The following is a 20,742-nucleotide window of genomic DNA, read 5'->3' on the forward strand; positions in this document are numbered from 1 at the left end:
TGCTATCAAGAAGAATGATCAGGGCTCTGCAGTGAACCATCTCAGGATCTGCTCAAAGGTTTCACTGGTGACTTGTATAATGGACTATAAAACAGGACTGTGACATTTTGTAGATGAGCTGAGAAGAGCTGCAAAATTTTTGGAAGAGAAGATTAACATTCAAACATTCAAAAAATCTCGACAGATGGGTTCAAAGAGGTGAAATAAATAGAATGGATGGATTGCAATAAGGACAAGCTTCACTCAAGCAATAAAAGGGGCAAATCCTGGAACAGGAACAGTAGGCAGCTGTCCTTGCAGAAGGATCTGAGTCCTAGAGTAATGAAGCTGAATCTGAATCAACAACAGGTTGGCTACTACAAAAAAAACAGCCACAACCTTAGTAACTCCAAAGTGGAGAGGGGCCTGGAAGGGAGATGGAAAGGAAGTACAGCTGGAACCTAGTTTGTGTCCACACTTGAATTTAATTCAAAATTATTCTTAGAGTAGAGAAACTATTTACATTTCTCAAGCATTGGGGCTGAAAACACAGCCAGCATCATGTTAAGGAAAGATTAGTTTACTTGGGCCTACTGTGGGTGAAGCATAGGAGAGCCTTGGATATGCTGGTGAATGTAAGAGCAGCCCTCAGGACTGAGATACCCATCTGTGCCGTATCCCACCCTGTCATGCTAGCCCCTGGGTTTAATTTTTTTTTTCTGCTTAAAAGGCTCTGTTTGTTTATTTTTCATTCCTGTAGGAAAAACATGGTTTCCCTGGAAGGACCTTCTCTGGAATTTAGTACTGAAGGGATTAGATTCAATACACTTTTAATGACTGTTTTAAATCTTTTTTTTGTATACCAAAACCCAACTCTACAGTAAGCCCCCCTATTGCAGAATGTGCATAGAACTGCACACTCATTTTAATGGACTGTCTTCTCTGACATCATGCCAGAACAGAGGAGACCTTTGAAACTTCATGCCAGAAGCTTCTTCCAAACTGTATGGAATCAGGATCTGAGTCTACAGCAGGCATAAGTTTCAGTAAGGCTTCAGCCTCTGGGCTGAGCCTCTGCTGTCTAAAGCATGAGAATTGTGTCCTCTCAAAGACTTCAGCTGAATCTGCTGCAGTGCAGTGTAATTAAAACCTTTGTTTGGGAGAGCAGTAGACTGATTTTTGCTACAGCTAGGAGCATGGTTCGGTTCCAAAACCTACTGTAGATCCACTTGAAAACTTGTCTTGTATTGCCTGAGGTACTCACATTCCTTGTGGTTATTTCTGATGCATGTATGGTACAGTCATTGAAAATGTGAGAAGCATGTGGAAGAACTGGCAATACCTTGCTTTTCAAGACATTCACTGGACTTTCTGCCTGCAGCCAAATGAAGAAGAATATGCCATATTAGAATTACCATCAAGGAAATAAAGGGGTTTTTTTAATGGCTTTTCTCTATGCTTGAAACAGGTTGCAGCCTAGGGTGGTATAGGCAAGACACAGGGTCAAGTATTGATTCACAAGACATAAAAAGTAGATTTGTTTTCCTCCATTTTAGCAGTGCTAAAACTTGAGCCAACCTGTTCGTGAGAATGTGAGAGTGGCAGGAGGCCCAGTTCTCATATTCAGCTAAGCAAAGCAGACTTCTGCCCATATCTTGAACACCGCATATGTGAATTGTCTAAAACATACTTTAAGGGGAAATAGTTCCCCGGCTTTCACGCCTCCTGGCTTCACTGGATGGAGAAAATTGCTGGAGTTGCCAATTCCAGTCTGGCAAAGTTAACCAACTTTGCATTGGAGTGAGAAAATCTGACAGCATGAATTCTCAAAAGCATGGGTGTATATATACAAAAGCCTAGGAGAAGTCCTTGTTCTCCAAAAATTAACTTCTGAGGCTGGTTTAGTGGTAATTCTTCTCAATAATATGCTGGATTCTGCCTTCAGGAACTTTTATTCATTGCTCTTAGTATTCGTCCCAGGCTACTGAACCATTTGTTAAATCAAATTAAGTCAGAATATGGGGATCTGAAAGAGTGATATAGAGCTATCGGGTTTTCGCATTCTGTTGTATACGAGTGGCAAGTAATTTCCAAAATATCCTGAAGTCAAGAGACAAATTTTAGTGGCACTGGATTGCCCTGCAGGTACTTTTATGTTTTGCTGACTACAGCACCCAAATCCTGGCTTAGCATGCAAAGGGAAGTTCATTGTAAAAAGTCAGATAGTTCTCTGAAAGAGAGCAACTCCTTTTAGTCTTGTCCTGGTTTTGGCTGGGATAGAGTTAATTTTCTTTCTAGTAGCTGGTATAGTGTTGTGTTTTGGGTTCAGAATGAGAAGAATGTTGATAACACACTGATGTTTTCAGTTGTTGCTAAGTAATGTTTTGTGTAAAGTCAAGGATTTTTCAGCTTCTCATGCCCAGCCAGCAAGAAGGCTGGAGGGGCACAAGAACTCGGGAGGGGACATAGCCAGGACAGCTGACCCAAAGCAGCCAAAGGGATTTTCCATACCATTTGATTTCATGCCTAGTATATAAACTGGGGGGAGTTGGCCTGGAGGGGATCACTGCTCGGGAACTAACTGGGCATCGGTTGGTGAGTGGTGAGCAATTGCATTGTGCATTGCTTGTTTTGTGTACTCCAATCCTTTTATTATTATCATTATTAGTTTCTTCCTTTCTGTTCTATTAAACTCTCAACCCATGAGTTTTACTTGTTTTTTCCCGATTCTCTCCCCCATCCCACTGGGTGGGGGGGGAAGTGAGTGAGCAGCTGTGTAGTGCTTAGCTTCTGGCTGGGGTTAAACAATGACAAGTCTGTTCAAATTTATAGTCAGGAAGCTGAAGTTGATATCAAAGGGCTAAGAAAAAAGAGCTCAGCCATTTCAAATTTGGGACCGAAAGCAGGCTTTGGCTGTCTGGATGGATTGGTGATTGGAATATAGCATCTTAGAATCTGAAGAAAACATCTTGAAGGCAGCAGATGAAAATTACAGTGAAATAGCTGCATGCATGTGACCAAACTTGCTCGTTAGTTAATGCAGCTTTGCACTTCTATAACAGCCAGTTTCAGAAATGCAGTAAGTGTGCTTTGCAAAAGCAGAGCTGTTATGTCATGTAATTATGTGTAATACTTCTGCAGAGTTGGAAAGTTTTCTCAGAGAGACTCCCAGAATTCTGCAACACAAATCATACCAGGTACAGTCTGACCCTGTTTACTTCAATAGAAAAATGAGCATGGAATTTCTCTCAGGTTATTTGAATAGCACCCTCCAAAGATGTATTTATAACACAGAGAAGATTCTTTCTCATAGTTGCTCTTTTTGATAACTGATTCATAATTTTATAAATGTGTACGTTTTGCTAGCTGCTAAGATCATCATAAAATATGAAGTCCTGTCTTGGCAACAGTTTCCTGCTTCCTGAAGATTATTGTAAAGTAACATGTTTAGTGTTCTCTAAGACCTAGTCAGAAACTAGTGTTCTTGTACACAAAAATCTCTGCACTAATGTTATCTGGAGAACACTATTATAATGGAAAACCTGAATTCTCCAATATTGGGGAAAAAAATTATATTTCTATGTCTCTCACAGGATAAACTGCCCTTTATAACTTTCTGACTCTGCAAAGGAGCCCTGTACTGCTGGAGAGGTCTGAAGGGAACACAAGTTAATTAAGAGTCAGAGTCCAAGCCTGCAAGACTTTGGAAGTAAAGCTGTGCTTGACAAACACTTTAAGCCAGCATAGATGGATCCAGCCCAGAAAAGCAGCCTTTTGCGCTCACCAGCCCTTCACTGCTTATTCCCAGCCCTGCAACAGCCAGGGTCTGAGGGAGGTGGGAGGACCTGCTCCAACTTAAAATTAACATGGCAAAAAAGGAAAGGAAAAAAGTTAGATTAATTTGGTATGAGGAACTGCAGGAAGGGAAATAAGGGGCTTAGTAAGTGAGATGAGACTGCAGCTTTTAGTGACAGTGCCCTTGGAAAGTGCGTGTGGGCTCTTACTTCAGCTACTGACAATTTACATCGCCTGTTGGCTCTGTCTCTTTGGCAGTCATTTCTCTTTGATTTTAATAATAGGGGAGATTCAGCCTCTACAGATGAAGCCATTTCCATTCTTCCTGAGAGAAATGCCCTTCCTTTATTTTTTCCTTTAGTATTTTTTTCCTGTAACTTATTAACTTAAGTCAGACCAAGACAAGAAAGCAGCACAGTAGCACTGAGCCCTAGTTTATTTCCACTGTTGCACACAACCAGTATTGATTGCTAGGAACAATCTCTATTGCTTTGCTCATTTTTGAGATATTCCTCCCCATACAGTTTTTATTTCATTTCCTGTGAGCATGTGTTGGCCAAGGTAAACTCACCCCACAGCATGGCAAACATGAACAAAATAAATGTACGAAGCTTATAGCTTTTTTTGGATGTTGGGTGCTATTCATCTTGCTGAAACAAATAAACAGAAACCCCTGCTTGGCAAAACACGTTTTCAAGCTGAAATATAGTTCTTATTTCTCTAATGTAAAATCTGCAAACGAGCCATCGGTGTTGTGGAGGAGAGTTTCTGTAATAACTAAGTAGACCTGCAGTGTTTTCACAGCTGACAAGCAGAACTAAAGTGAAGGAAATTCTGCCCCATTTCCTATTTCTCTGTCACATGGATGCCTTGGCTATTTCCGCATTGTTCATGAAGGTCTACCTCCAGGTTGGCTTTTCCTCTGGAGTGTTCTGAGACCTTCTGTGCCCTGCAGACAGCCCCAGTGTGCTCCCCAGTGCCTGGGTACAGGCACAGGGCTTGGGCACAGCCAGTCTTGACAGCAGTCTCAAAGACACCCTTACCAAATGTTCTGGTTTGTCCAATGCACTTTTAGGGTATGTGGGACTTGTGCACACAGACTGGGAAGAGGATTTCCCAGCTCAACTGACTCAGTGTTCATCTGAAGTTTGTCACATGGCCTTTTCTTCAGCAATACTTCTCTGAAAACAGCTTTCCATCATAATGTACTATCTCGCTTCTGCCTGTTCTTGGCGAGGAAAGGCTAACATCAGAACTACAAGCTGGTAATCCCAGGCAGATGCAGTTTGACTGTATTACTGGATGCAGCTCATCAGAAACTTTTCATTTTCCCTCTGGAGATACTCCCCTGCTCCCCCACAGCACAGCAGGCTCAAAAGAAATTTTGAATTTATCAGCAAAACAACTAGCAACTTCCTCACAGCAAAAGAATCTATCTGCAAATGGGAATAGTTGAATTGAACCAGCTGCATGCCACCTGGAACATTTTAACTGCAGCAATTTGTAGCAGAGGAGAAAATTATCTTTTTTAATTTCTCAAAATATCACAATAGTCCCACTAGCTGAATTCAGGGGTTTGTACCAGTGTTTCTCTGGAGGCCTTGGTTTTTTCCTGAGTTTTGTTGCTTTTGTTTTTGGTTTTTTTCCTGTAAGGCAGTGGTGAACTCCAGTGTCCTCAGAGAAGAAACTGGGGTAGAGAGCCCTTTCTTGTCCACGTAGTCTTGAACAACAGGTCTCTGGGGGAATCCAACCAGCTCTGATTTGGACCATTGGGAGAGCAGTCATGGCGTGAATATAGTTTTCTGAGCTGATCTTGTTCCATGATCTTTTTAATTTACATAGTCAAAATATGTTCTTTACCCCAAAGCAGAAAGCCCACTCCAGTCTCAGACTGCAGTTAGTTATACCTCGATTGGTTCAAACAGAAAAACCAAAGACCGGCATTTCTATCTGTAGCATGCTTCACTACCAAGTGGGATTTCCTTCATTATAGTCTTCCCATTGGTGACATTAGGATGTCTAGGAATCAAGAGACATTGACATTGTGAATGTTCCCCTGGAGAGTTATGTGGCATTTTCTTTCCCAATTAGGATGCTTAGCAAGCCTGGGACAGAGAAACTATAACTGCACCCATTGGTACTGCAGATGTTATAAATACAAATGGGTAGTCAAAGGTTGTTAATTTTTATGTGCATAAAATGCGCACACAAGAGAAGAATATAAACTAACTATAAAACAGATGCATGGTTTTTCTAATGCTGTGCTCATAATATACCGAATGCTGTGAAGTTCTTGTCGTGTGTGTCCCCCCCTTATTTGTTTATTTGCTTTCTAAATGTTTGTGTATAAATTCAGCTCTTATTAAAGCTATTGGTTGAAAGCACTGGCTGTAACAAGCTCTTGAAGAGGCTGGCTCTGCAAAAGCTTTCCTCTTGACATCTTTTGGAATGCATCTTTATTCACATCTGAGATGTTCTTTCAGTTCCAATGGGACTGAATATACATCCTCCTTAAAAAACAAAACAAATAACAAATCCCTCCAGTTCTCTTGGGAATGAATTGGTATCTCATTTCTTTGTGGAAAGGGAGCATCAAAAAATTCTATGTCATTCTGAATATTGTGAATTTTCCACTGAAATTATTTTTCTAGAGATAATGCTGTTTCAGCAAAATAAATAATTTCCTGAGGAAGTCTGGCTTTCCTTGCTACACCCTTCTGCCTTCCTAATTTTCTTCTGAAAAAAATACAGCCCAGATATACTGGATTTATTCAAAATTGATTTTACTCAAAAATAAAACAGTCATCCACTGAAACATTTTGATGTGAGAAGTTTGAGGTTAAAACACAGTGTAAATCTTCTTTTTCACTGAGCTCTGTGTCTCATTTTAGTACATAGGGGTCTCAGTCTGCCAGGTAGCCTCATCCAAGGGTAGAATGAGGATCGCAGGTATTGCAATTGCAATTGTAATGTGTGCCATGGCTCCTTGGGCAGATGGACTTCAATGTCACCTTAATTTTAAATAAAACCTTTCAATTTGGGAACAGCAGAACCTTTCATTTCCATGTATCAAAAAAAAAAAGTAGTAGAATTTTCAAATCTTTTTTCAGAGCTTATTCTGCTCTTTCAGCTTTTTGACCTGATTTGAAAGGGAAGAAAGTGTCAGAACTGGTGGAAAAGGAATTCTGATTTTTGTTCAAGCTCAAGTTCAGTGTCTGCTCTGCAGTGCCATTGCTCACCAGCCTCACTGTCCTTATCCTAACAAAATTTGCACAGCCATTTTTGGGAGTTTTGCTGAAGAAAAGGCTGTAGGACTTTGGCCATGTGAGAACAGATAAAAATATAAGATAAAATCCCACTGATATGCTATGTTGGACTGCAGTTGTTTTATACATAAGGCAGGACACTCATGCAGGGAATGGAAAAAGTCTTGATATTTACCACAGATGGCTTTCTGAAAAACAGTCATTAGCTGAAGTGTGAACTCTAGGGCTCAATAATATTCACCTCATCTTTTTGAGAAGAATAATTCTCTCTACTGTCAGAGTACAGGAGGTCAAATCTGTGCCCTACAAACCTATGCTGTTGGATGGGCTGAAAAGATGTATTTTTTTTTTCCTATGTACTTATGAAATTTCAGTAGCTGGCCCAGTGAGGTATTAGTTACCTGAACAGAACTCTGAGATTTCAAAATTAAAGGGCAAGAGGTCTGGTCTGATCTCTAATGCATAGATTAATTACACTGTGAAGACCACAGCAGAAGAGCACAGCTGGTAAGTTATTTTGTTACTAAGAGTGTAATAACGAGGCACGCTGTTACTTGTCATTTGTATTATACAATATTTAGCACCATATCCTGCAATATTAAATTTTTACTTGGGCAAAGTATGTTTAATAATCTGGAGGTGAATAATACTTTTAACTCTTTTAAAAGAGAATAAGATTTGCACAGTTCTTACCACCTCTGTATACCTGACCAAAGGCTTCAGGTGTTCTCTTTACTGCAAGGGATATGACTTAACATGGAAAAGAAAATCCAAATCTATATTTTGTGTATCAGGAGAATCTACGACATTTTGCACATAGCCTGTCCTTAGTCATTTCTCATGTTAATTTCGGCAGAAATTTCTTCTGAACTGCACTAATAGGATTTGATTGAGTTTGTCGTGATTTGCCTTGCAGTATCACAGGCAAGTTTTGTTTCCTTGATCATATGTGGAATATTATAATAACATGAAAGGAACACAGTTTTGGAAAGCAGCACAGAGGAGAGGTCCAGCTGGTCTGCCAGTGCATGACGGTGTTCTAGGAATGGCTCTCAGCACTTTCTGTGACCATAAACTTTTACATTTTCCTTAGGGTCCCTGTCATTATAAAGCTTAAGCATGTGAATTATTGTTTCCACAGATATCCATGCAGATCAGCCTGGTCACCCACATTAGCAGTTGTTGTATATTCAAAATGTCTATCTGGAAGTACCTATTTCTCTCCATTGACTATAGATAAGATAAATTGCTCAACCTGTAAGCTGCTAAAGCTGAGTGAGATAAACTTTACTGTTAATTCAAAAGTGGGGGGTATGGTGGGTTGATATAACCTAGAACAAAGACTATAAAAACAGACCAAAGGGCTTCCTGGAGTTAATTCTTGTTTCAGGTTAAAAAAACCAAACAAAACCCAACCAAAAAAAACCAAACCAAAATCACACAAAACAAACAAAGAAAAACCCCAGCTAGGACTCAATCTAAAATGCCAGTAGTAAAGAACTGGTCACCACCCTTCATAAGTCATTCCATTCCTCAATTACTCACAATTAGAAACTGTACCTCAGCTTCACCCTCCAGCCATTAGATGCTTGCCTGACAGGCTGAAGCAAACATAATCAAAGGTTGCATCCCCTAAGAGCCCATATAAACCCTGTTTGTATCACTGTTTGCCGCCTTTTCAATAGACTATGTAGACATAAGTCCTAGACCCTTCCCCTATGTCACGACCCAGACTGGACAGACCAGGGAGTCATGTTTAATTTGAAATTCCCTCAGGCTAAATTAAGGTGAAACGACACCAAACGATCAGTTAAAGATTTTATTCATGACAGAAGCAAACTGAACTGGGGGAGGCATGGTAGTAGGTGGCAGGGTTTCTCACAACAGGAATTGGCATAGGACTGCTTCTGTAAACTGTGTAACCCAGGGTAACCATATACATCAATTCAGGGAATAAGGAGATCCCTCCCGTCGAGTCACGAGGTTCAGAGCAGACTCCCTTGGTTTCTAGACTCCTCCTCAGAGAATGGTCTAGGGGTGGCTGGATCCACTCTTAGTCTCAGACTTAGTCAATGGTTTATGTCTTGAAATGGATGAGGTGTAGGGATTGTGGAAAAGGAAAGAGAGAAGACAGAGAGAAAAAGGGAGAGAAAGGTTTCACCAGTCCTGGGTCCAGTGTTGGTCCAGTCAGCTGAGGGGTCCAGGTCCAGTGGGCTTGCGCCACCTGGGGCTTCAGTTTGTGTCTTTTTATCATTCTTGCCCCTCCTTCGGGCAGGCTAATGAGCAGTTTGTGAGCCTTTGGGCTTGGGGTCATCTGTGGAGTAACATCTTCCCTGCAAACATGGCCATTGTTTGATCTTTGTATCAGAACAGGGAGCTGCACACCCTCCAGCATGCCCTCCCCCTCCTGTTGCTGATGTCTGAGCTGATGGGCTTTTCACCTTGGTTCCTTGCTGTGCAGGGTTTGTCTTTAAGCAGAACTTGCCCCACCACAATGTTTGAGATATTAACACTTTCAGTCTCTCACACCCTACAAGTTAAAAGCAAAGCTATTCTTTAAATTCTGGGTGGAATTCATCCCATCTAATTCAAACTATCCATTAAGTCACCAGCTCATCCAAGCTCAACACTGAGACTTCAAAAGTGAACGGTGTCATCATGGGTGAAAAGAATTGTCCTCACAGTCACTAGTGATAGAGCTACATGATGAGCTTAAACTAGATGCCTAATTAAAGCTAGGTGAGAACAAATTTATGTGGTATAACAAAGCCACAAAATTATTCCCTAATGGATTACTTTACAGTTATGGGGTGATTTCTCAGTCCTTCTCTTTGGTATTAAGCAACTGAGAAAGAGGTCGCAGACTTTTAACAAATTAACACCCAAATGTGCCTGCAGGTTTAGATAAAGCCTGGGAAAATTCTGCTTCAGAAAATTATAAGCATCAAAATAATCATAAAAAATAGCTTTATAATGCAAGTTTCTGCTCAGCCATAATCAGAGCATCTCCACTATGATACTGTGGAGTTAAATATTCCATTTCCACCTCTGGAGTTATTTGTTTTATTTATTTATTGGATAATGCTGGGATGCTGATAACCAAGTTTATAGGTGGATATAAAATCTTTCTGCAGCAGTTAATTTTCTTTTAATGTTACAAATAATAATAATAAAAAAGGACAGACTACTTCATGAATCAGCAAGATTCTTCCCACTCATTTCCGTGAAAAAAAAACAACAATTCAAATGATAATGTCATGCCAGCTAGACTTCCACTGGAAGGGGCATCTTTCATGATGAGATAAAAGTGTCGTTTCAGTCACTGGCAAAGCTTTTGCTGTTGTCTCTACAAAAGAACCTCTTATCTTATCACTGAACACAGCTGTATGCTTTATAAATGTATGCTGCAGCTGCCCAACTCTAGCTCCTATTGTAGAAGCCATTGGTAGAAAATTGATATGCAAATGTCTGTACAGTTTTTTGTCCTTGGGCTGAGTATGACAGCTTATCAGGAATTTAGTGATATTAGAGATTACTTGCCAAGCAGTTCTTCATAACATGGATGAGGGGAACTCACATGCCCTATCACAGTTCTTGAATGTTCAGTGTAAGGCTTGTTTAAGCACAGTGATGTGGAAAACTTTGCAGTTAGAAGGAGCACGGAGATAAATATGAAGCCATAGCTTAAGGCTCCTATACAGAGGTAAAATTGTCTTCCTGTGCTTACTAGCCAGTCCTGAAGTTATGCACTGAAGGACTGCATTCATTTTGTTTTCCCTTAGTTTTGGAGACTGATGTTGTTTGCCCTCTATGACCCCACTTCTTCAGAGTCTCTGTTATCCAGGAGACAGTCCCTTGGAGATATGGCTTGCACTCCTTGTTTGTGGAAGTATGATGAATGCCACCTTTGCAAGAAAAGCCAAGCAGTCCATGCCTTTGCCCTGTCCCTTTCTTTGTTTCCTATTCCTCTCCTAGCATTTAAACACACCCCTGTTCCCTCCATGCTGGACCCCAGCATGTCCACAAAGACACAGCTTGTCCTCGGTTTCCCAGGTACGAAGGAACACCTATTCATAGAATTATAAATCACATAATATCTCAAGTTGGGAGGGACCCATGAGGATCATCGAGTCCAACTCCCTGCTCCTCACAGGACTACCTAAAACTAAACCATAGGACTAAGAGCATCGTCCAGATGCTCCTTGAACTCTGGCGGGTTTGGCGCTTCCCTGGGGAGCCTGTTCCAGGGAGTGACCACCCTCTCAGTGAAGAATTTTTTCCTAATGTCCAGTCTGAACTTTCTCTGATGCAGCTTCATTCAATTTCCTCACGTTCTATCATGGGTCACCAGCGAGATCAGGACCTCCTCCTCCACTGCCCCCCTTGAGGAAGTTGTAGACTGCGATGAGGTCCCCCCTCAGCCTTCTCTTCTCCAAGCGGAACAAACCAAGTGACTGCAGCGGCTCCTCATAAGTCTTGCCCTCAAGACATTTCACCACCTTGGTCGCCCTGCTCTGGACACACTCTTAACAGTTTGATGTCCTTCTTATATTGAGGCGCCCAAAACTGCACACAGTGCTCAAGGTGGGGCTGTACCAGCGTAGTGTAGGGTGGTACAATCACCTCTCTTGACAGGCTAGCTATGCTGTCCTTGATGCACCCCAGGACATGGTTGGCCCTTTTGGCTGCCAGGGCACACTGTTGACTCCTGTTCAACTTGCCATCAACCCAAACCCCCAGATCTCTTTCCGTGGGGCTGCTCTCCAGCCTCTCATCCCCTGGTTTGTATGTATAACCAGGATTGCCCCATCCCAGGTGGAAAATCTGGCACTGGCTCTTGTTAAATTTCATGCGGTTAGTGACTGCCCAGGTCTTTTGTCTATCCAGATCTCTCTGTAAAGCGTCTCTACTATTGAGGGAGTCCACAGCTCCTTCTAGTTTAGTATCACCAGCAAACTTACTTAATGTACATTTGATTCCTGTGTCCAGATAATTTATAAAAACATTGAAGACCACTGGCCCTAAAATTCTGTAGCTTCTCTTCAGAAGAGAAAGTGCTCCTCTCCCACTACTGTTTGCATCATTTTAAGTCCAAGGCATAACAGATCTCCTTGATAAGCATACAATGATACCCAAACTTCAGTAGTGATTTGTAAGGAGGTAGGAATTCCTGTATGGAAAATACATCTTTCACGATCTGAATGGTACATAATCTTACCCTGAATATTCAGCTGGCTGCTGACCTAATTTGAATTGTGTAACAGAACTGTATTTTAGGGAGATTAATCTCATTTCAGTTTAGTCATGGAAAAGTTGTGCATCTGATCTGTGGTAGTCACCTGGGTGTTTTTTCCATGTGATGTAGAGAAATAGGTATTTTCAGAGGGCTGGGCATCCCACTAACTCAAAGACATTTTTCAAGCATGGGATAAGTCTGCCTGCACAGTGCTTATATGTTTGTTTGTTATGGAAGAACCTCAGTTACATGTAGGGGATAGTGCCAAATATTTCCACACTGCCTAAGTGCCTAACTATAAAGCCTAGAAGGCTAGACTTCAGTTCTCTGAATGGTGGTGTAGAATACCAGTCTCTTCTGAATTGCCCTCTGGAGAAACCCATCTCTCCCCCGTGATAATACAGAAAATTACTTAGTTTTGTGTCTTAAGTGTCTCAGTTATATGGCAACCAGGACACTGTACCAGTTGCCAGACTGTATGGATGAAAACTTGTTTGGGTGGCAACTGAAGACACAAGTACTGCCCAGAGTTCAGCTGTGTGTTTTGCTCTTTGACTTTACTCTGCCACAAGACGAGACTGGTTTCTCAGACATGCAGGAGAGCTCACTGTAGAGCCTCTGCTATGGGTAATTAAGTACAAGTGGGAAGGAATCCAGCCTGACGGTAGCCTTCATGCTGCATTACAGGGCTAACAATTTGAAAAATCTTGTAGTAACACCATGTGCCTAAATGGAACCTGGCAGCCAGAGATACTATGATTCCAGACTGCCATAGTGCTCAGTAAAAACCCTCAAACATGTCATTTTGAGCAGAAAGCCTTTTTGTAGGCAGGATAGTCTGAGAGGGAGCAGTATTCCTGGAATGCATAAAGTGCTATTTCTTCCTGTCGAGAGTAAAACCTCCACCACTGAGTACCATCAAGGTAACTCTTACATTTTTGTAAGGCAAAAAGATTCACTGGTAACTTTGTCCTCCCACTCTCAAGATGGCATTGGGCAGTGAAGTCCTGCAATCTTCTGTTGGGGGCTCCAGGCTTGCGATCTCAGTTTGCGCATTGTTCCCTTGACACTACATGTTGCAATTCATATGTCTAAGGTGAACAGAAGAAGGCTTTAGTGTACTATCTAGTGATTGGATTCAAGTGGACATAACAATAACTATGAAGACTGTGGTAGACTGGAGAGGCCTGAAGCGAGTCACAGTATTTCAGACTGTTCAAGTGGTCATGTTTACTTTTTATTTCAGCTCACAATGTTAGGAGATGGAAATAGAAAACATGCTGTGAAGTACATCCTTTTTGCATGTGTGTAACTTACCACTTCTAAAGCAACCATTATATCTAAAGTAAGATCTTTTCAGGTTCCAAGTTCAGAAAGTGGCTATTTTTATAAGTGTCTGTAAGCTTCAAAAGCCATTAGAGAACAGCTGTATTGCAAGAAATGTAGAAAGCAAATTTCATACCTCATTAATATTTTCCTGGTTTGGATTTTTTCCCGCCCTGCAGAGGGACTCCTGATGTGTTTTGGACTTATTTCACTTTGCATAACCAATTAAATATTCACTGACATAGGGACATTTCCCTCAACCCATATGTGTGCTCCAACCTCCAGGTTCTAGAGACAGCTGCTTTCTAACCTAGTAAATATTACTTATTTCTTTATTTATAGAAAGTGGAACTGCTCCAGGTGGAGAGAATGAAATGAATATCAGAGATGAATGGCTGTTTCTGAAGAGGAACTATTTTAGTGAATAATTTCTGCGTATCCTTACTCAGTTTCAAACTATATGCTCCAAGTTCTGTGTTTAGAAAAAATATCATCCAAAAAAGACATTTCTCATAAAATGATGAGTTTATGAAAACAAAGATTGCCACCAAATTCTAGTAGACAGAGTATATGTATACTAGCTTGATATATTTAATCTGGATTTTATGGTAGGTGGAAACAGGTCAGTTTAAATATAAGAACAGGAAAAAGATGAGACAGCAGGAAGCTGTTCCTTAATGACTGAGTTCCCTCTTTAAATAACACCATTACCTTCAGATTGAGCTACACCTTCACCTCCAGATTTTGCTTTTAGTTGAAATCTCTTTGTAAGTACACAAACTGACTAAAGAAGGTTGAGACCAAAGTGTCTGGGTCCGTTATTCCCCAGTTATATGCTAGGAATATTTTTTGCACCACCTGCTGAAACGTCGTATACAGACATCATATATTGTCCTGAGTCCTGTTTGAGATGTAGGCTCTTTCTACATTATATTTCTGCATGATAATTCTGTGCTACCTACAGGGAGTAAATGAAATGAAACAAACTGTTATATGCTAGTACGAAATATCCATATGGTATCAAATGCCATTTAGATTGGAATCCAAGTTTTACTACATATAATATACTTTCCAGGCCCAGGAGGTAGAGGGGAACAATGAAGCAAAGATAGGCATATCATGACTAAAGAATTTCCAGGCTGGAAATTCCTACATTGGTGATTGTCCTCCCTGCAGTGAGCAGCAATTTGGTGTCTGCCTTTGACAAGTTATAATCAAGACTATTTGTTGGTACAGTATGTACACACCTTCTGGTGTCTTGCAGAGGTGTAAGGGGGAGTTGTGTGGCCCATAGTAATGAGAAACTTAATCAGAGACTAGTAAGGTCCTGTAGCTATTACACATTTCCTTTGGACTTGACCCAGGAATGACTGTATACAAGCTAAAATTAGGAAGCAGTTGACTCCCCTCCAGTTGCCTCTTTCCTAATTATTTTAAGAAAGTGTTCTTAAAAAAAAAAAAAGGCAGAATAAAAGAGCACAGTCTAATAAACTCATGCAAAAAGAGGGGAACCAGACTTGGTTACAGGTATCAGGCTGCCTCTGGAAGCAGAGAAACTGGTGACTCCAATAATATCAGGGAGATGGGTTGTCCTTGTCTGTCTCAACCTTTCATTTCCCAGGAGTTTTTCAACATAGAGCAAGAGGTATATCTTCTCTGATGTGCATTTTAGTATCAGCTGAAGCTATGTTTAAGCACCTATTATAGATATATACATGCCAACTTAGATAACGAAAGTGTTTCTTATCTTACCAGTGAAACTTCTGTTTCTTTCTATGGCTTCACTTGCACTGCAAATGTAGTACTAGATACAGACAAACTCTGTGCAGAATCTCTCCTTTGAACAGCTAGGCATGAGAAGGAAGGAGCCATCTTGACTACTTTCACAATTCATTTGCAGGAGTAGTGGTATGTATGGCATTGCCTCTGTGCTTTCAAGTGGCCTGTCTCAACCTTTGGATGTTCTCTACATGCCTCTCAGACACGTGCAGCTGGGTATGCAAAACAGTGGATCATTGAAAGCTACTCTACTGTCTGTACTGCATCATGTTGAGTAAAACTGTGAGCCTCTGCTGTTATAAAAAACATTAAAAACAGGGAGAAACTAGACAGCAGCTAGTACTGTCTGCCACTGTTGTACTCCCATGTTCTGGTGTTCCAAGGAGCCAAAGCAATTGCGTAGTTAATACAGAACAAAAGTGATCATAAACACACAGACACACACCCCCCCCTGCCTCAGGAGTAGATATAGATAATAGATAAAATGAATAAATGTTAACTGTTCAAAGGCTCCTGTTTTCCTATCTTTCTGCAGATAATTTTATGACTCTGGTGGTGTGGAATGACCCATAGAAGTCATGTAACTGTAAACCTGATCAACAGTCTGAACAATATTTATTTTGTATTTCCCAGGAAGATCCTTGGTTCTAAGAAAAGTAGTTTTTCAGAGCTGCTCTACTCAGTTATGCTTGGAAGCATATGGATAAATTATGCTAAGGTTATTTCATGCCTGAAACGCTACAGCAGCTCTTACAATACCCTTATGATCTACCATATCAGTAGACCTGCCATATGTTTACTTTTTGACTGATTGCCTACAGTGAAGATGGAGAAAGTTTCTGCACATCTGTGTGCTAAACCAAATACCTACTGTTGCTATTACATGTACTAATGCACATTACAGAATAGCCCAGATCCCTTCCATTAATACATATGTGTGCATGTGTATATGTGTACATGCACATAAATATATATGTATATATAAAGGAACATAAAAAGAAATAATCATCTCAGGTTTTCTTTCTTCATTATCATTTAGCAGCTGCCTGGTTTTGAGACAAACTAGAAATTAATCATCTGGCTCTGACACCATGGGAAATTCATATGTCTTTGAATGTGTACCCAAGCTCACATACCTGTGATAAATGCTTGGTTTTATTTCTCTCATTTATACACATTTTCTTGCATCTCTGCCTCCCAGCCAGGGATAAACACAGTTGAGAGAGTCCCTAAGTTTTTCAACAATCTCCTGTGTTATGTCCACCTAAATGGGCCCTACTTTGGGAAATGTCCTCAAGACGTTTCCAAAACCCTTTGACAATTGCATGAATCAGATTAACATAAAAATGTGCACTTTAAGGGAGGCATCTGCTTCAAAGCCCACCTAAACATTTAGCTTTTCAAAGCTTAAGCATTAGCTGTTTGAAGTTGTGCTATAGGTGCTACCTTTAAGTTTATAGAAGGCTTTGAACACAGGCCACAGTGTCATGCAGAGAAGGAAAATACCACACAAGGATGGGGAAACAGGAATGCAGGCTCCAGGATACTGCCAGGATTTCTTCCCTTCTCATTATCCCTGGCAAGGCATACAGTGCCCAGTATTGGGTGCCACACATTGTGAAGGTCGGGATCCAAAAGAAGACTGTCAAGGGGAAAACATTGGGAATGATCAAGGGTGAATGAGAAGAAGACCTACAAGCAAAGTCTTCTGGGGTGAATCAAATTAAGTCCAAAGAAGACAAGATAGAGGAACAGGAATAGCTTGCAGAATCAGCATTGCTAGTGGAAGTAGAGTACTTAAATATCAGCTAGATAAACTGCCAGGAAACAGGTACCTATGGATGACATCACTCTCAGGTGAAGAAAGGACGAGATAACTTCCATCCTGGTGATTTTGTAACCATATTGACAGATCTGTACCCGCAGTTGCCTGGATATATCGTTTTCTGGAATAGCTGCTCCCATGCATATGGGTGTAGGATCTTTCCTTTCCCCTAGGATCTTCTATTTATGGTACAATCACATATTCTCTGCCTGGAGCAAGATCTTGGCTATAGCCCTGTCCCTATATTTTAAAGTGGAAAACTGCAAGATACCAGGGCTCTGGATCTTGTAAAAAGGCTGGGCAATAGGTAGAATCATAGAATCATTTAGGTTGGAAAAGACTTTTAAGATCATCAAGTCCAACCGTCAACCATGCCCAATAACCCATGTCCTGAAGTGTCTTGTCTACGTGCTTTTCGAATACCTCCAGGGATGGTGACTCAACCACTTCCCTGGGCAGCCTGTTCCAATGCCTAACAACCCTTTCAGTAAAGAAATTTTTCCTAATGTCCAATGAGATGAGCATGTGGGTGCAAGGATGCAGAGCCTGTCAAGCACTTCCTTCAACCCTGATCTACAGATTTCCATCATACAGTAGTGGGAAAGAAGAGGGAACAGAGTGAATAGTTTAACCACTGAAACAAAACCATTTATGTTTTTAAACTCTTTTTAAATGGAGATGAAATCACCAAGGAATCCAGAATTAATCATAAAAACAAAACAAAAGAACCTCCCTCAACATATTGGAAGTATTAGAAGACCTGTTTTAGCCATTTCCAGGTTGTTTTTGATAGTCCCATGTTCAAGATCTTTGCCTGAAGATCCAAGTGCAGTTCTTTTCTGTGCCTGAGTCTAAGTAGGTCTTGCCACCAAGGGCTCCTGTTTCTCAACATTTTGCCTTCCCTGTTTGAGATCAAATAAATACCTGTCTGCAATGCAAAAAGGAGCAGCCTCAACAAGAAAGACTGAGAATGGTTCACCCAACAATAAGGATTTGGGGCATTTTCTGATTAGCTAGGATATATCCAATTCTTGCTCTCAAGCAGTTAGCAAAATAATTTAAATATAGCCCAGGTAAGCATATTGAATATAAGGCTTCAAATGGAAGCAAGGTAACAATGGTGGCTACGTTTATACTGCCAAATAAAATAAGATCAGGGAAAGAGCCTGAGCCCTGATCATCCACAACACTAAATAGTTATCTTGATCCCTGGGTTTCTTTTGTCTCTAATGGTGTCTCTCCAAGACAAATCTGCTACAGAAAGGACTAACCCCAAACAGTGTGGATTGAGGCCAACTGGTGCCACTAGACTTTAGTGGTAAGGATCAGTTCTGGCCTTTTTCTCTTCATCACTATTGACAGCCGCTGTGACCTCCTTGCTTGTTTTATGCATGACAGCTAAATTCCTTTTGAATTTAGTCCATTGCTTTTATTTTTAAAAGTTGAAAATGAACAAAAGCCAACTCCCAATAACTAGTTCCAGTTTTGAAATATACGTCCTCAAATTGGCTTGGCCCAGTATTTCAGAATCAAGTTATTTATATATGTGTGTATATATATATATACACACACACACACACAGGGGTTTTTTTTTGTTTAGTTGTCAAACTCCAAAAATAAAAACAATTTAAAGAAACCACTAATTTACATAGTCCTTTCCTTCAAAGACCTTTCCTTCAAGAACCTGTGAACATCTCTTTGCGGAAATGTAGAGTCCATGTCTTCAAAACAACATGTTACTTATTTTTTCCTCAAAGCATTTAAAGTGAAGTTTAAATCAATATCAGAGTTTTCTTAAATGTGCGCTGCTCTGGGCCACTCTAAACTCAGCTCTCACAAGTGGAAGTGGCTCATAGTGCCTGTAGTGTCTGTGCTCCACAGACTGTGGTGCCCTACAAGGCCCTGAGCTGACACCACGCTGGTAATCTTTGATACAGATAGCTATTTCCATTTCTAGACTGCCTCTTTTAAGTGTCCACTAAGCCCTTTAAAGTAAACTCTGGTATTCCTGCATCACACTGAAGCCATCCTTGCAAGCCCCTGCTGTCCTGTGTTTCAGGCTCTCCAACATCTAGCCTGTACAGCCCCTCTTGGCCTACCTCAAAACTCTCCCTTTTCATGGCAATTTCAGTTTTAGCTGGCTATGTCTAGCCTTGGGAGGAATAATGCCTTCTAGGCTGACTGAGGCTAGCTGGGTGGGTGGATAGCTTCTCCCCTGAATAAGAGATGGAGAAAAGATGACAAAATCTTCCTCAAACCTGTGCAATTAATGCTGCCTTAGCTATATAATAGATCAATTGTCCTTAGCTGTTTAGTTCTTTAAAAAGCCACTTATAGCCTCCTTTTATTTAACCCTTTGCCTTCAGACAAGCAATTCAAAGCTGAACAGAGAAACCACGCCATCTCTAATATCATTCCTGTTCAATAACATCAACGTTTTTCTTGCTGATCATAACAAACTCTGGCATATCATGTATAACACCAACCAGTCTGCACATCTTTTTCAATTGCCCAGCCTTCTGGTGTACCGATGCTGCAAATACCTAATCAGCTCAGATCTTGTCCCATTTTTCATGAGCCTGAAAACTGTTTGTGAAAGAGAGACTCTTCCGCATCTCTTTCAAGTCAAGGCTTGGACTTGAAATTGGTACTAATGGTTTCCTAAGGAAACTGCATGCCGCTCTGTGAAACTGGGAAACATCCCAGCCAGGAACTGGGACGAGGAAGAAATGAGAAGGAAGAAGATGAAACATTCATTAATGATAACCTGGAAAAAAAAAAAGGAAAAATTCTTGCTCTTCAGGGGTATAGTCCTTTGGGAAAAATAGCATAGCTACATGCTCTTGCAGCAAACATGATCTTTATTAGTACATGCTCTGAGATTGCTTTCAAGTCAGCTGATTCCCAGGAGCTAATCATTGAGTCGAGTCCCCTTGATGTGCAGGGATGTTTCGACAGGCATGGGCACTCCCAGGGGGAATTAGGCAGAACCCTCTGGGCTGCCGGGGCTGCGCTCTGCAACCGCTGACAGCAGAGAGAGGGAGCTGGTTGTGCAAGGGACCCCCAGCCACGCTGTGGGCACCCATGTGCCACATGGTGGACACAAGCACCCCGAGAACCTCACCTCAGCACCCCTGGAACACTGAAACTGAGAGGGTGCTCGGAAGCCCTGTATTTATTGACTCCACTTCTGGACAAAGGATGATGGGATGATTTGGCGCATCAGTTTGTCTGTTTTTCTGATCACAGGGGGTGTTAGATGAAATACAGAGTGGAGCGTGGACCCATGATGCTGTGGCGGGTGAGTTAATATGCAGAAACAACGCCTTTGTGAATCTTGGGCACCAAAGGAAGAAAAAAAAATCTATGCAACAGAGCATCTTTCAGAGGCTCTTTATGAAAACAGGCCATCTGCCTTCACTGCAGTGCATTTGTTAACTCTCCAGCCTACTACTGTTTCCCTGCTGGGTGACACATGCTGAATCTGTCACACATCTAGAACAAAATTATAAATAAACAATGGTGTATTCAAATAA

General features: G+C 41.1%; 1 protein-coding gene and 1 long non-coding RNA gene across 2 annotated transcripts in view; one reads left to right on the forward strand and one right to left on the reverse strand.

The window, feature by feature from the left end:
• LOC142039602 (uncharacterized) overlaps positions 1–20,742 on the forward strand; it is a 90,239-nt gene that overhangs the window by 21,949 nt on the left and 47,548 nt on the right. The window lies entirely within an intron of this gene.
• The window catches only part of LOC142039601 (uncharacterized), a 69,141-nt gene that overhangs the window by 614 nt on the left and 47,785 nt on the right, over positions 1–20,742 (reverse strand). The gene's annotated exons all lie outside the window — the stretch shown is intronic.

Source organism: Buteo buteo, chromosome 14 (genome assembly GCF_964188355.1).
Source record: "Buteo buteo chromosome 14, bButBut1.hap1.1, whole genome shotgun sequence".
NCBI lineage: Eukaryota > Metazoa > Chordata > Aves > Accipitriformes > Accipitridae > Buteo > Buteo buteo.